At 35.8% G+C, this 16958-nt stretch overlaps 1 protein-coding gene across 2 annotated transcripts in view; it reads left to right on the forward strand.

The window, feature by feature from the left end:
* The window catches only part of LOC145690422 (uncharacterized), a 64441-nt gene that overhangs the window by 16741 nt on the left and 30742 nt on the right, over positions 1 to 16958 (forward strand). For both annotated transcript variants that reach the window (XM_081765279.1, XM_081765280.1), the window contains exon 2: positions 8505 to 8572. The gene's annotated coding sequence lies outside the window, so the exon portion shown is untranslated. The remainder of the gene's footprint in view (positions 1 to 8504; positions 8573 to 16958) is intronic.

Below are 16958 nucleotides of genomic sequence, written 5' to 3' on the forward strand. Positions count from 1 at the left end.
GTCCCACGTCTTCTGGGACATATGACGTACTCGAAATATAGGAAAATTCCTCCAGAAATTCGTTTCTTACACACAGTGCACATGCCAACACAAAGACGAAAATGAACCAATTTGGCACATGTAACACTACAGCTGGAACACCATACATATGGAAAATAAAACGACATGAGAAATAGGAAGAAACGTCTTAAAGCTCTGATTGTTTACAACTGTGCAGTAGAGTAACAAAATGAAACACACAAGCATGTCGGAAAACTGTACAAGGGCGCTTGCCAAACAAAGTGGGTACTCCTCAAAGAAATGAATACAGAGAAAGTGAGTCTCCTTCGAACCTCACGGCTAGAGCACTCGGTTTTGCTCGCGTGGTCACAGTTTCCAATCCTACTGGGAACCCACGGCCTCAGATTCAATACCCGAGTAGTTATTTTCCTATTTTTCGCATGTGGGACGGTGTCCCAGCAGTAGTGGGACATGTTGACATTTGTCCATTAGCTACATCTTGATATCAATACACACAAGCCACATTTCAATATCGATCATGCGATCCCACTAGTGACATTCCTTTAGTTTACTCAGTGGTAGAGCGTTCACCTCAGGTGCTTGGGGTCTCGGGTTCGATCCCAGCCCCCGCCAAGTAAACTTTGTGGTGGACAAACACCGTGTGCGTGGGTTTTCTTGGGGTTCTCCCGTTTCCTCCCACTTACTTCATTCCACCATTTCATTCATTACTCATCATCACCGTCTCCTTTAGCCTAACCGGCATAACCGTGGAACGTAAAACTCAATGATTTCATTTCATTTTTCCTTTAGTTTACCCAGTTTCTTAGTGAGTCCAATTGCACAATTTCAACTTGGCCTCAGTTGTTGCATCCTTATTTGGTATGCAACCGTGTACATCATATTGCATCGATTTGAAGGAATATTATTGGTGAATTGACAATGGCTTTCATGTTCTTGACGCTAATCCTTACATTTCCGACGCTTTGAACTCACGTTTACTTAGTATGAGTGCATTTCTGGCCATTTTTCGTTAAGTGTTACCACACATGTGAATCACCCTGCTTCATGTATTGTGCTTTACCGACACTCCAGATGTCTTTCTAGAGCATTTGAGTACAAATTCGCTACACTTAATACTCAGAACTTCACTGTTGGCCAGCATTCGTACCTGGCTATTATGCAACCACACACAACGGGCATGAAGGTGTCCGCCATTTTGTATTTGTTCCAGATATCGACTTAATACAAACGAATTATTGTGACCTGGTAGAAAACCTATCAATTCATATCCATTTAGACCAAGTTTCATTTGTTAGATTATCCGGGACTCCCTACGTTCCTTTGGGGAATCCCTTGCGCGTGCATGTTAGGATTGTGAAACATGCAAAATTCAATAAAGCAGGTATGACTTTTTCAGTGAATTTTTTACCCGCCCTCTTTATGTTGGATAGTTTCCGAACTATTGGCGTCCGAAAGTCATTTTCCCACGCTTTCGGCACCTTGTAGATCTGAAACTATGTCCGACAGCCGAAAGTTCAAGAGAACTTTTTTCCTTATCTCAGTGGCAGGAATCATCCCCCAAGAATTGTAACACTTATTTTGCAACACCCGATATATATATATATATATATATATATATATATATATATATATATATATATATATATATATATATATATATATATATATATATATATATATATATATATTGAAATGTGTAAAAAATAATAGAATGACATTACTAACGTATCATGTTGACTTTCTTCATTTATCTTTATCAGTAGATTTGATCTCGTATAACAATTCCTTCTTGGAATAGAAATACCCTAATATATTTGGTCTAGGAATTAATTCGTGCGGTTTTACAAAAGATGGCGTAACTAGCTTATTGTCTCATAGTTTCGTTGATCCAAACATGCGTTGAAAACTACTGTCATTGAGCATCTTGTTTAGTATATATCAGTTGCTTGAAGCGGAAACAACAACATTTTTTCTTCAACTGAAAATGGCGCATTTTGTGCCTGATAAAGTGTTTTTGCGGGGAGTTATTCTTCATTGCTTTAACATGAAGAAAAGTGCTACCGCAAGTCATCATATTTTAGTGGAAGTGTTTGGTGACCATGCTCTAGCTGAGCGAACGTGTCAGAAGTGGTTTGCACGGTTTAAAGGTGGTGATTTCTGCTTAGAAGACCAAAAGCAATTTGGACAGCCAAAAGAATTTGAAGATGAAGAATTGAGAGCATTGCTTGATCAGGATTCGTGTCAAACGCAGGACGAACTTGCAGAAGCATTTGGAGTTGAGCAAACAACAGTTTCCAAACGTCTCAAAGCCATAGGAATGATTCAAAAGATGTCTTATTGGGTTTCACATGAATTGAAAAGAAAGACGTTGAAAGAAGAAAAACCGTTTGCGAATTGCTGCTTCAAAGACAGAAAAGGAAGGGATTTTTGCATCGAATTGTAACTGATGATGAGAAGTGGATTCATTACGAGAATCCTAAACGAAAAAAGGCCTGGGTGAAGCAAGGTGAACCAGGTCCTTCACAACCGAAACGAGATATTCATTGTGCAAAGGTTATGCTGTATATATGGTGGAATTTGAAACGTGTGGTGTACTATGAACTTCTGAAACTTGGTGAAACTATTAATGGACACCGCTATCGACAACAATTAATGCGTTTGAAGCAAGCTCTGGCCTGAAAACGACCAGAATGGAATAACAGGCATAATAAACTTATTTATCAAGATGATAACGCTCGACCACATGTCGCAAAACCGGTCAAAACCTATTTGGAAAATGTCGGATGGAAAGTGTTACTCCACCCGCGATATTCACCAGACACTGCTCCGTCTGACTACTACTTGATCGATTGCATGAATAACGATTTGATTGGACAGCGGTTCACTTCTTCAGAAAATATCGAAAAATGGATCTTTGATTAGATTGCGTCAAAAGATGAGGAATTCTTTCGACACGGAATCCGTAAATTGCCTGAAAGATGGGAGAAAGTAGTGGCTAGCGATGGACAATATTTTTGTTAACGTATTCATTTACTTTGTTTTTGAAATAAAGCTTCAATTTTTATTAAAAACCGCACGAATTAATTCCTAGACCAAATATTTATATGTAAAATGTCAGAAATTGAATTAATGATACACTTGAACTTAGAAATACAGACAAATCAGAAAATTTGGGAAAATGTTTCAAGACGGGTTTTTTTTTTTAGTCTCAAAATGCACATAAAATATGGTAACCATACCTATTCACAAATTGAACTCCTTCTTATATTAAAGAAAGGCATTCAAATGGTTTAACGAGTTTCTTAGTAACGCGGATGCAAAAGGTGGGAAAGATAGTTGAAGTATTCAAAAAGAAATCACTAAGAAATTAATTTTAATATATACAGTTATTATGAAGTAATTCGAAAATATAGAAAATACAATTTTGAAGACAACAAAAAAAGAGCCTTGATATTTGTAACTTTACTGACAACCTTTTTTGCAATAATTTTACATTTTAATCAAAATTAAAAACAAATGAAAGTAATTTTTAAAAACTCAAATTTTGTTATTACAAACTAAGGCTTACTGAATATACAAATTTAGCATTCTCGAGCTGTACGAAGCTTTATTTCCCTTGCTTGTGGCAATAAAACTATTATTTTATTTATTTTTACCGTTGTGTTTTCCTTTTGTTAGTTTCTGTACTACCACCAAGCCATGCTATTATATTGAACTAAGTTTTAACTGATTCATCATTTTGCATTTCCGAGAGTTGTTTTTGGTTTGCGTTGAAACATCAGATAGGTACACTTGCAATGGGTGCATCGCCAATGTTGGAAAGTCTATTTGCTTTAAATCAGAAAATATTTCTTTAAAATCAGTGATCAATATTCTTGTCACAATGACAAGAAGAGCAACATCAGACACCTCACATTCTTTCAGCCATTGGGACTGGTCAAAATTGTTATTAATAATGTAGTATATTCTTGACGTAACTCTACAAATGTAATGGACTCATAAGCACCTTCATCTTTGTATCATCAAAAGTTTTACTTGCTCCATGAAGTTGTTTATTCAATTTACCAACAATATCTGATAAATATCTTACGAACGCTTTGCCATCAACGGTTAGCAAGTGCTTCATTTTACGTTTATCACTGATGACGATCCCTATAATTTATGATTTTGAAATTGAATTGGGTTTCTCTTGTTATGTAGCAAAATTTTATACTCAGTGTTGCAATTGTCATCCTATTTACAATATATAAACCCTTCACTCAAAGTTTGCTTGGATCCCCTATGTGATTAAAATCTTCATTGATACTTTGTTAGATGTATGTAGCCATACAACTCATATACCTGAATGTTTCCCTCACGCCGAAGTTTTACAGAATCGACACCACTGCCTCTATAGTATGTATAATGTTATTAAGAATTTCTTAGAGATTGCTTAGCTACATTTGAAGTTCTTTGAATTTATCTTAAAATTTTATCATTGCCTACGATCACTTTTCTCAAATCTATTATACCATAACTTCATTGATTATGCTCATTAGCAGCTATCACTTTGGAATATGTTACACCTTCGGAGAGGCTATCTAAGCATGCTTCTGGATTATGCAAGATCCATTTTACAGTTTAGAAGTATTCCTGATTCGCTTTACTGAAAACTTTCTTTATTTTCTTTTAAATTGTGACATAATGTAAACTAATAATATATTTGTGTTCACTGGACTGATTGACCACCTGTGTACATAGCGTAAGTATGGGGCCAATGCAGGCCGGTAGCCAGCCCAAAAATGTAGGGGGGCGGTAGAATTTAGGGAGAAGCTAGATCCAAGCATATTATAGTTTATTTGCAAATCTACCGTGGAAATTTTAGGGTGGGCCAGCAAAAATTTAGGGGGGCCGGCCCCCCTAGGCTCCCGTGGATATGGGACTGGGCCCATGGCCCCTTTGAAAATCAAAAGTACGGAATTACCTGGAAAATCTAAAGAAGAGGTCAAAAATTTCAGCCCAATCTATAAAGAACACTTTAAGTTGTTATATGGCTGACTATGAACTCAGCTGGTTGTAAAAGGAGGATTTTGCGCTATAGATGCATCGAAATATATCTTCGAGCTACAATGATAAAAAAAAGAGATCTTTCAACTCGCTGTGCTTAGCACTAGAAGTGATATTGTTAGCACAATGTGACAGCGCAACGGGTACTTGATACATTTTCTGGGAAAAAAAGAGAAAGAAAGAAATCGAAACAAGGTTATGTCATTTTTATGCAGAAAAGCTAGGCACTTTCTTATTTTAGAAAATACTAGCTTCGATTATCCGCTCGCTGGGTTGAAATAAAAACTTTAAATGCCCAACTCGTTATCTCATCTCCGAAAACTATGAATTTGGAGTTGCCTAACATGTAAAACTATAGTGTCTAATATTGGCAAATTTCTATCATTTATATATGTGTCTTCCCCTCCCCTCCTTCACGTTGCGCGGCTGAATTTGGATTATACGGCATCGGAAGTGTCACCCGAGAACTACGGGTTCGACACTAATATCGGTCATTTTCGATCATTCCTAAATATCTCTCCCCTTCCTCCTCCCCCAAGTTGCACCGTCAAAGTGAAATTATGAAAACCATCGTAGCATCGCAGGCTCTAACTTCATCTATGTTGAAAATTTTTGATCGAGATCGGTCAAGTAGTTCAATAATTATTGAGTATATATATATATATATATATATATATATATATATATATATATATATATAGATATACCTCTTCTCCCCCTCCCCGTCAAAGTGAAATGTTTTTTTAAAAAACTTTTCAGGCTCGAACCTCGTCTGTATTGAAAATTTGATCGAAATCAGTCGTCTGGTTCAAGAATTATGAAGTCACAACCTTTGTCATTTTTAATTTTATATAATAGATATCGTACTCCGATCCTGTAAACACAGATTGTACCAAAACATAAAATCAAACTGTAATTTAAGTGCTTTTATTAACGTTTAAAACTGTTCAATTACAACAGAATATTTTGCGTTGATTTATTCGTGTTTCTCAGAAACGAAACATAAAGCTTGAGTAATGAGATATTTAAGTGCACCAGTATGTTTGTTATAGTTTTCTCTGAGAATAATAATAATTAATATTGTGTGCAAAATTGTAGTAGAGAACTTATAGATATTTGTAATTAACATAAAATAGATCTTCTCAAATACGTACCTATTTAGTACTAGTAGAACATAGGAATATATAACATTAAAAATTGTTGATATAATATTATCACTAATCTACATTTAATGACAAAATAGAGTTAAAGCACATAGAATATGTGTTATAAAATAAAGAAAAATGACTGAAATAAAAGAATCAATAAACGGAACCAATCGGAATGAATTCCCATTTCACTCTGCAAGTGAGACTCCATGGAACTAAAGGAAAGAGGGAAAATAACTTTAATAGACCAGAATTCGAATAGAGGAAGACGCCTCTGTTAGAAATTCGTCAACAAGCGCGCATCAAAAAAGTAGTGTTGGTGAGATTTGGACTGGGTGGAACCTCCATAAGCATGCCGCTGAGTAGACAAAATATAAGTGAATCGTTTAAAAGTAGTTTCGAAGTTTTGGGGCCTTCCGGACTCAACGAACCCTGCTGTGACTGTATCCCTGGTCTTCAAGATTAGTGCAACGGGAATGAGGAGATTAAGCTCAAAATGTAATGTAAAAAGAGAATAAGTATATCTTCTGAAAAGTTCTTGCAATTCTTAGAAGTTAGGGGTCTGCGGTCCCCCTAGGAAAATATGCTAGTTACCCCAATACCCATATGCCACATTTTTGTTTTCAAATCCAGCGGTTCAAGACAAACATATAATACATTTAAAAAAGAAAAAACAATCTCCCCTTTCCTCTCTCTCCGTTAAAGAGTGGAGTTCTCGAACTCTTGTCTTACCCAGAGTTTAAGATTTAAAGAAATCATTTGCACGAAATTTCAAGTTCTTAATTCAAACGTTTTCACAAATTTGGTGAAACGCGGTGAATTTTTAAAATCGCTTTTCACCTTTAAATGGTCCAACTTGGCTGACTTATTTTATTCATGCTTTAGGATTTAAGCTCAACGTTTCTACAGAATTTTAATAAATTTCTAGGCACAGGAGTTTCGGGGGTCTAGTGATAAAGATTAAATCAGAATCCGTCTTCAACTCTTAGTATAGCCTTTGCAGATTTTTTAAATAGATAATTGAGTGTATGATGCAAGCGATTATAATCGTGACATAATAATAATAATAATAATAATAATAATAATAATAATAATAATAATAATAATAATAATAATAATAATAATAATAATAATAATAATAATAATAATAATATATTCTGATTGAACTCTTAATTTTGTTTTTTCGTTGTATACTAACAATGGCAGGTTACATATACTTTTACAAAAGGAAATTCGTAATCGAAAAGTTACAAAAGAAAGGAAGAAAAAAGAAAAGGAAAAGGAAAAGACATGAAGATCACTCTTCTTTAAAAAGTATCCCTTTAATCTGTTGCTGTTACGTATTAATAAGTTGATAAAAACTTTTTCGTAACATATTGAAGAAGAATTCCATGGAAGTTTCCCATACTATCTAAATTAATCCGAAACTTGTAGGATGTTTTACGATGCAAAAGCTTTATTTTTTATCATAGTTCACTTCAAATGCCGAGAAAGAATGCATCCTCAATCATTTACACCGTATTGTTATGCGCACATTGAGAACAAAGGAACAATTCGATATTAATGAAAAACACATCATGGTATTTGCAGAATTCTAATATCAATAAGAAAAATACCAACTAACGTATTTTGTATGGAATCTACCGTATGTTTGGGCACAAACACTTGTCAATGGCAATGTTATTTAATGAGTCAGAACGTTAGGAGAAATGTAAAATATCCGTTTCCTTTTCCTTTTCCTTTTCCTGTCACTAAGCTCATGTAAACATGTGACAGGATATGGTGTCTCTACAACCAATAGGATGCGAGTTCCTTTGCATTGAAGTCCGCTGGCCAGACTTGGCAACAGCTTGTTTTCCTATGCTTATCATTGTTCTTATTAACCTTGCATTTGAGACGTTCGGTGGCGACGCTTGGACTTCAACACCAAAGGTTAATATTTGGAGAAAAATAAATAATTTTTGCTAATTTTCAATAGCAAACTGTAGCACAAGTTCAGGTAATGTATTCAACTTAAGGAATTTAAGTTTTAAAATGTTTTTTACTGTCTTTTTGTATAAAAACTGTACTACAAATGATCTATTCAACAACTAATAGTGATTTCCAGTTATGACCCAAAGTTAAGATATAATCTGAAACTATTACACAATCTTTGTGATTCTTTAATGCGGTACTTGTAAGTTTCCTAAAGTTAAAACTAGCATAATACTATATCATTTCTAGTTTACGTTTAATTTCCTTGTAAAATTCCTATACAATTTTAGTGATATTGACTCAATTTAATTACAGGTTTCACTTCGAAATTAACATCCTCTACGATTAGATGGGTTAATGATTATTTCCTCTTCGACAAGAAGGTAATATGATTCCTTTTTTTAATTCTTTATAATATTATTTTTGGTTTAATTACTACTCTTACGTTTTGATTTATTTCAAATGGCATTACTTTGTAAGTAAACAAATGAGAATGATTTGACACAGGTTAGTATTATTATACAAATTTATATTAAGATTTTGAATGATGCAACATACAATAATGAGATATATATCAATATTTTATATTTGAGACCATCACATAAAACATGTGTATTTGGGGCACCACTCTAATCATTTCTATAAAGACCTATCCGTCATTACTTGGAATTTTATGTTCAAACTTTTAAAAATTCGAACGCAAAAGGCTAGACGAAAAATTACACTATTATCAATTATTTATTTCAGCATATATATATATATATATATATATATATATATATATATATATATATATATATATATATATATGGGGCGTGTGAAAGGTGTCGGCGTGAGCATGCAATCGCGCAAATTCAATATGGCTAACACTGTTAAAGAGAAAGAAATTCTTTGAATGTTCAAATAAAGCACTAAATTAAGTTTCTGAAAATTGAATATGGATTATGGAGAAAGAGAACAATTGGATACATTTGTTAATATATTTCATATTCAATATACATTTATTCTATATTACTGTAATAGGCTACTTATTGGGGCCGGGGTGGCTTAGTGGTAAAGCGTTCACCTCTGGTACATGGAATCACTGGTTCGATCCCAGCTCGCGATAAGTGAAGTATGTTGTGGACGAACACTGTGTACGTGAGTTTCCTTGGGGTTCTCCCGTTTTCTCCCACGTTATTCATTCATAACATTTCATTCAGTTCTCATCATCATCGTCTCCTTTAGCCTAGCCGGCATACGCGTGGGACGTAAAACTCAAAGATTTAATTTTTGTAATACTTGTTATTAATAATGTTTGCAGTAAAGAGTCAAAATCGTAAAACCGAACAACTAATTTTGTTTGATATATCTGACTCTTTTAAAATATAATTTATGTGGCATTAATTTAGAATTTTTGTGTTTCTTCAAGATTAAGATGACTGAACTGTTTACACAGAATCTTTGTGCACTAGCAATGTGTCAATTCTCGTATACATTTCTTAAAATTGAATTCTCTGAGTCTAATCGAGGTTACTTTGTAACATTCTTGCTAATTAGATTCTTTACTGAAATCAGCATTGTCCACCAACCAAGTTTTCACCAAGTAAAAAAATGTAGAGAAAGAACCTTTTGTCTCTCTTTTTTTTTTTTTTTTTTTTTTTAGTTTAATGCTACACTGGCAGGCATCGAGATTAAAGGGGAGCTGTGATGATGATAATGAACGAAATCGTGGAATGAAGAAAGTAAGAGAAAATAGGAGAACTCATACATAGAGTATTTGTCCACCAGAAAACCCAGTTGACGCAAACTGGGATCGAATCAGGGACCCCACAAATCACAGTGAGCATTCTATCATTGAGTCACCGCAGCCCGGAAGGTGAAACGTCCAGCTTTACATTACTTACACAACCGGAAAGCAGGGGCAACAGTGTCTCAGTGGTAGAGCCTTCACCTCTAGTGTATGAAGTCCTTGGTTCGATCCCAACTCGCGCCAAGTGAACTTTGTGGTGGACAAACATCGTGTGCGTAGGTTTTCTCGGGGTCCTCCCGTTTCCTCTCACTTTCCTCATTCCACAGATTTCATTCATTTCTCATCATCGCCGTCTCCTTTAGAATAGCCGGCATATACGTGGGACGTAAAACTCAAAGATTTCTTTTCATTTACAACTAGAAAGCACCTCATCTATGTTTCTGAGGATTGTGTTGAAATAATTTGATAGCTAATTGAAGGAAACTAAGTATTGATGTAGTCTTGACATTCAATTTTCTGTTTGCCCCCGCCAAGTGAACTTTGTGGTGGACAAACACCGTGCTCGTGGGTTTTCTCGGGGTTCTCCCGTTTCCTCCCACATTCTTCATTCCACCATTTCACTCATCTCTCATCAAAGATTTCATTTCATTTTCAATTTTCTGTTTGTTGTGGCCGTTCAATCAGTGCGAAAAGTATTGACAAAATCAACCAAAAATAGGAAGAAAATGTGAAAGGAACTGACCTCAGCGCCGTAACTTAGATTTTTTCTGTGGGGGGAAGCATTAATACTCGTATTTGGACCCCCTAGAAAAAGTTGTTTTTCTAATTCTTGGGCCCCTCTTTTCATCTTTCTTTTACTCTTTATGGACCTCCCGGAGTCTGTGGGCCCTCCCGCATGTCAAGGTCTGTGGGGTCGTTAGTTACGAGCCTAGCCCTATTCCATACATGACAAATTAATTAAGGGAACAATATTGACAAATCTCAAAGCCATACGAATAAAGTTATTTCTAGGGCCCTAATAGTAGACATTTTATACTTAAATGGGCCCACGATTCATTTTTGTTTTATTTACGTTTTGTGTGCTATTTTGTTTATGTAATGTGGCGAATCTGTATAATGCTTCATTTATAATTTCATGTCCGTGTCGTATATGGAGTAAAAAAATTTTGTCTTAAAATGGGCCCCCCTCGAACGGTGGGGAGCTTCCTTGGTGGAAGTTGCCCCTTGCCCTTCCACAAGATACGGTCCTGACTGACCTAATAGAAATTATACCATTAAAATATAAAACATTGGAGATAGATGGTAGGAAGTATCATTTAGTGAATGGTTTTGTACTAATTAATTGGCAAGCGGCTGATGATAGCAATAATGAAATACACCTTCTGAAATAGTATAAAGCCTCGATTTGAGGTAAGATATTTATACGAGAAATGTTTACTGATTCTTTCACATTTCCAGAATATGAACAGCAGTCATTTTTCAATTCCCCAATATATGAGTAACAACGAAGTACTATCTGAGAAAGGCAGAGAGAAAAACAATGAGGAAAGAAGAAGAGTGCGTAGCATAAAAGAAAGAGTATGTTAGTAGTGCAAACCGGTGCATTTTGCTATCGTTGTTCTTTCTTTCCGTCACCGCCGACTTCTATTAAGTTACGTGCCAGCTTCTTCCCCTCAAACTAAGAAGGCAAGAAAAAAACTTGGACATCATAGAGTATTCAATTGGAAACGACTGGTGTAGAGGATGAAGGAACAGAAAATTGACCAACAGTGTAATTTTGTCACGCATCATATGCACCAGCCATGCTTCCTGAAAATAACCACAGGAGACAGGCCAAAGAGTATAGCCGGATAAGGGGGTGAAAAGGGCCCTTACACCGAAAAAAGTGTTGTTTGTACCCTGATAGTTTTCGAGAAACACGGGATGACATTTGCGAGGACTATCTTGGCGCCAAGGTATCTCCCCTCCCCCCGTATCACAGCACAAAAAATTAAAATACACCATTCGAAAGCAAATCGTTTGTACCGTTTGTACCGAAAAAACTTTGTTTGTATCCTGATAGTTTTTCGAGATACAGGGGATGACATTTTTTTGGGGGGGGCTATCTTGGCACCAAGATAGCTCCCCGTATCACAGCACAAAAAGGTGAAATACACCGTTCGAGAGTAAATCGTTTGTACCGTTTGTACCGAAAAAAGTTTTGTTTCTTCCCTGATAGTTTTCGAGAAAGAGAGGATGACATCTGGGAGACTATCTTGTATGCAAGATAGGTCTCGTAATATGTACATTTTCTATGTCCAGTAATAAGTATTGTGTTTATGCATGTGAATTTATGTGTATTTAGAACTCTAGTTCTGCATATATCCGAATAAAAAAAAAGAACTTTTTGGGAATAACTCAACGTTAAAATTGAATCGGCGAGTGGGAAAACAGCGTGAGTCCAAAATAAGCTATTTTGAGGTAAAGGCAAAAATAACACTAAAGATGTAGAACTACAAGCTGCAGTGAAGATCAGTACAATTTGCAAGACATCGCACGTTATAGCAGAATGCTATAATACCGACTGTACATTTGTAGCATTAACAAACGAAAGTTCTTTCCTCAAATATCTCAAAATGCGTTTTGTGGACTAGTAGTGTTTATCCACTCACCGATTCAATTAACTTTGCTCTATTTCTGCCCTTTTCCGTAAGTAAATACCGTGTTATTCAACAATGGTCTACTTACTTTCGGCTTTTGTCTATGAAAGCGGCGAGCTTCTCGTGCCGCTAATGTGAATATATAAACAGTTGGTTTCTTCAGTTGGTGTAAAACTGAAACGTGGAAGGACGCAGTTTAGCTGAGAAAACGTTCCATTTTTTTATATTTCTTTGTTTAAGATTATTTCTGTCAATCCAGTTTCTTTCTGAATTTGTACATACTTTGTTATTCTTTTTAGTTTTTATTATTTGGATATAAAGTTTATGTGTCTAGTTTCTAAATATTCGTTTAATGAGTTTTTCACTCATTTTTTTCCCACTAGTGATAGCATTGAGATGGGTAAGGTAGGAAATTAGAGAAAATTATCTTTTCTGGTACTTTGAGACCAGAATAGTTTTCCTTCAGCTCTACTTTTTAATAACTGTGGTCAAGGGCGCCCATCAGGGGGGCAAGGTGGGGCGCTCGCCCCCCCCTTGAGGAAATTGTACTTCGGAAGATCGAAAACCCAGCAGAATTTTTATAATAGTTACCGTAAAGTTTGAAACTATATTTGAAATGTCGCTTGTACTTGCCCCCCTTGGAAACCACAACATGGGCGCCCTTGACTGTGGTGCCTGTAGACACTCACTCTCTGAGTGCTGTTCTCTGGCGCCAAGATAGCTCCCCCAAATGTTATCCCGCGTTTCTCAAAAACTATCAGGGTTCAAATAAAACTTTTTTTCGGTACAAGTAGTACAAACAATAGTACAACACCTTTCGAATGGTGTATTTCAATTTTTTGTACTACGATAAGGGAGCTATCTTGACGCCAAGATAGCCCCCCCAAATGTCATCCCCTGTTTCTCGAAAACTATCAGGGTAAAAACAAAACTTTTTTCGGTATAAACGGTACAAACGATTTGCTTTCGAATGGTATATTTCAATTTTTTGTATTGTGATACGGGGGGGTCTATTTTGGCGCCAAGATAGCCCCTAGTTGACATCTCAAGTAACCCCTATAAGGAAAATGGTACAAACGAAAATATTTTAGGTACATATGGTACAAACGTAGTATAAACGAATGACTTAGTCGTTATTTCAATTTTCTAAAGTCGGGGGACTATCTTGCCAGACGTTGAGTGACCACCTTCTATTTTTCACCATAAAAGCAACACCAACCCACCTATAATATATTTTGACCGTGGTGTGAGCTTCGTTGCAACTTGGTATAAAATGAGAAGCACCAAAGTCGGGAAGCTGTGCTTTGCCTGCAAGATAGGCAACCCACTTTACGCTATAAATGTTTTGACCGGCACGAATACTATCAGAAATCAACGATGGTCGATTTTGAGTTTCTTACTTGTCATGAATGGCTGTACATAGCAATATAACTCTCATAATCGTACCTTTTCCAGAAACCTGTGAGGGCGCTAGTGACACTGATTTTTAGTCTGCTTTAGCAGAATACCAATATTTTTGATAATGATTTCCAGAATACAACTTTTTGGATTATCCCTATACAATATATAATGTATGCCCATATATACAGCGTAATGTACATGTTAATAATGCACAAGATGGTAATACAATACAAAAATATGTAAAATGTTGTTACGGCAACGTATGTGGGTATTTTCTTTCAGGAAATAGAGATTGATCTTGTTATCTTCATTCATAATTTCAGCTGAGTAGGAAACTGCTGAGACAGCTGATAGGAACCTGTAAAAAGAATTCTTAAGTCTCATTCTATCGTCTGCGGGAAGTCCAAGATGACCGCAGATATGACATTTGCGAAAGATTGTGTTCATCTGTTCCAACCATGCTATTCTACTTCTAATCCTAATGTGTTCTCAGCTATGTGCTGTCGTTCCATTTGCTGAACTACTTCGTAAAAAGGCCATCGTCAACATTAAGACGAATACCAAAAGTATTATGTAAAAAATGAAGCTATCCGGCATAACTCCCCAACTTGGGGAAGTAACTTGTTCTCCAATTGGTGATGTAGTAACGATATTGTTACGTTTGTCCAAGAATACCATGAACGACCTCAAGTACCATGAACGATAGTTTTAGTAAAACTAACGTAAACTAACGATAAACTAACGATGTGAGATGGAAATTTATGATAATTCTTTATAGGTGGGCTAACTTCACGTTTGGCGGGAATCTTTATTTCTTGAATAAAATCGTTATTTTTGCAAAACAAACGTTAATTTTAGCAAAACTAACGTAAACTAACGATAAACTAACGATATAAGTTGGAATTTTATGATAATTCAATATGGGCGGGCTATTTCACAGTTGGCGGGAAACTTTATTTCTAGAATAAAATCGTTATTTTTCCGAAACTAACGATAGTTTTAGCAAAACTAAGGTAAACTAACGTTGTGATATGAAAAAAATTTGAAATTCGCTTGTGGGTGGGGAACCGTGAAGTTGGCCTGCCCATTTATTTTTTGAATAAAAATTTTATTTTTTCCAAACTAACGATAATTTTAGCAAAACTAACGTAAACTAACGATAAACTAACGATATAGATACGAAAAAGAAAAATTCGTTAGGTGGGCAGGACAACTTCACAGACGTGGTCAAATCATTTATGGTGTAATGCGGGTTGCCTATCTTGCAGGCAAAGTACAGCTTCCCGGCATTAGTTTTCCTCATTTTACACCAAGTTGGAAAGAAGCTACCAAACCACGGTCAAAATATATTACAGGTGGTTTTACTGCTTCTATGATGGAAAATAGAATGTGATCACTGAAACATAAAGCAAAAAGATTTGAATTCGAATATTTCCGGCGCACTTTTCGCTAGAAATTTGAACGGCAAAATACATTGTTTCTAATTTCCTGTAAGACACTTCAAGCAAACTAAACTCATATTTAGTTTCACCTTCGTAGCTCAAGTCGTTTCTGAGACATGAACAATTTTTGATTTCCGAATTTTAAATAATAACTTCGAAATTCAAAGGAATTTGATTTTCAGGTTAAAGTTATTTTTGGATATGAGGTACCTGTGGTATAAATATTACAGCAATCTGGGCACTCTTCACTCCTTTATCCGGCTCTAACCTTATCATAGCTCAGTAGTAACCTAATGTAGCTATAATGTAAGTGTAACACTGAGGTCGAGCAATGTTCGCTGTTGAATACGCTGGTTATTCCTCCGTTGAATACGCTGGCGCAATCACAACTGAAAATTATCCTTCTATAACATTGAAGCCTGTGTTGCACGTAATGCAAACACAGTTATACTAATAGACAATTGATGACTACAAGAAGATAATACACAAAAATTCCAAATCCGTATAAAATCTTTGTTTCACGTCCAACAATTATGCCATGTATGTTAATGGAGGCGGCGATGATGAGAATAAACAAAATAATGGAATAAAGAAAGTGTGAGGAAACGAGAAACCTCCAAGAAAACACACACATGCGCTCTTTGTCCACCACATTACCCATTTAATACGAGCTAAAATCAAAGCAGGAGTTTCGTACGCACAAATTCAACATTCTACCACTCAGGCACTACATTTTTTTCAAAATCCATGTCAAAATACGTAACGAGGAGAACAAACTTCTTATGCACATGGTTATGGCGTATGGGACAGCTGTGTCCGGAATGTTGACGCACAAATTCGTGGATTCAATGAAAAATTTGACATCGTCTGGCAAAATGGAGAATACATGTACGATGTTCATCGCTGCTGCACCTTTTAACTGCAACTATCTGAAGCTGCGCTCTTTACACAGGTATCCTGAAGAAATTTCTATCCTTCCTTTTTCATTATCATTTGGCCATGAAACAAACTCCTGAGAGGTATACAATCCCTGTGTACAATTATGTTGTGTTCGAATTTATAACTCATGGGATATGATGCTTTACTTTTTTTTAAATTTGAACACTTCCAGTGTACCCCCTAAAAAATGTAATAAATCAATAACGGCCACGTTATTTTAAATATTTAATTAGAACCGGAAAATCTACACAAAATTTTAAATTGACCAGCGAAAACGGCACGTTTCTAGCACTTGTGGTTTTTGAGATCTCATTGTCGAAACAATTGAAAACAAACATATAAAAATACCATTTTAATATATAGACTAGCTGAACCTACGCTCTCTACACAGCGCATCATTCACATATGAGCATGAATCTCCTTGTTATTCCTCACATCTGTACATGTTCCTTTACAGACACAAGTGAAAGACGTCTTGATAAAAATTGGCAAGAGATACCATAGAGGGGAGATTTTTTCGATTACTTTTTCAATATCTCGCACCGTTTGCAAGATTTGAACCTACTTCCGGCTGGAGTTTTTAGTTCATGTATGATCAGTATTTTCTTTCTTCTTG

This window comes from Thermobia domestica, chromosome 7 (genome assembly GCF_964235325.1).
Source record: "Thermobia domestica chromosome 7, izTheDome1.hap1.1, whole genome shotgun sequence".
Taxonomy (NCBI): Eukaryota; Metazoa; Arthropoda; class Insecta; order Zygentoma; family Lepismatidae; genus Thermobia; species Thermobia domestica.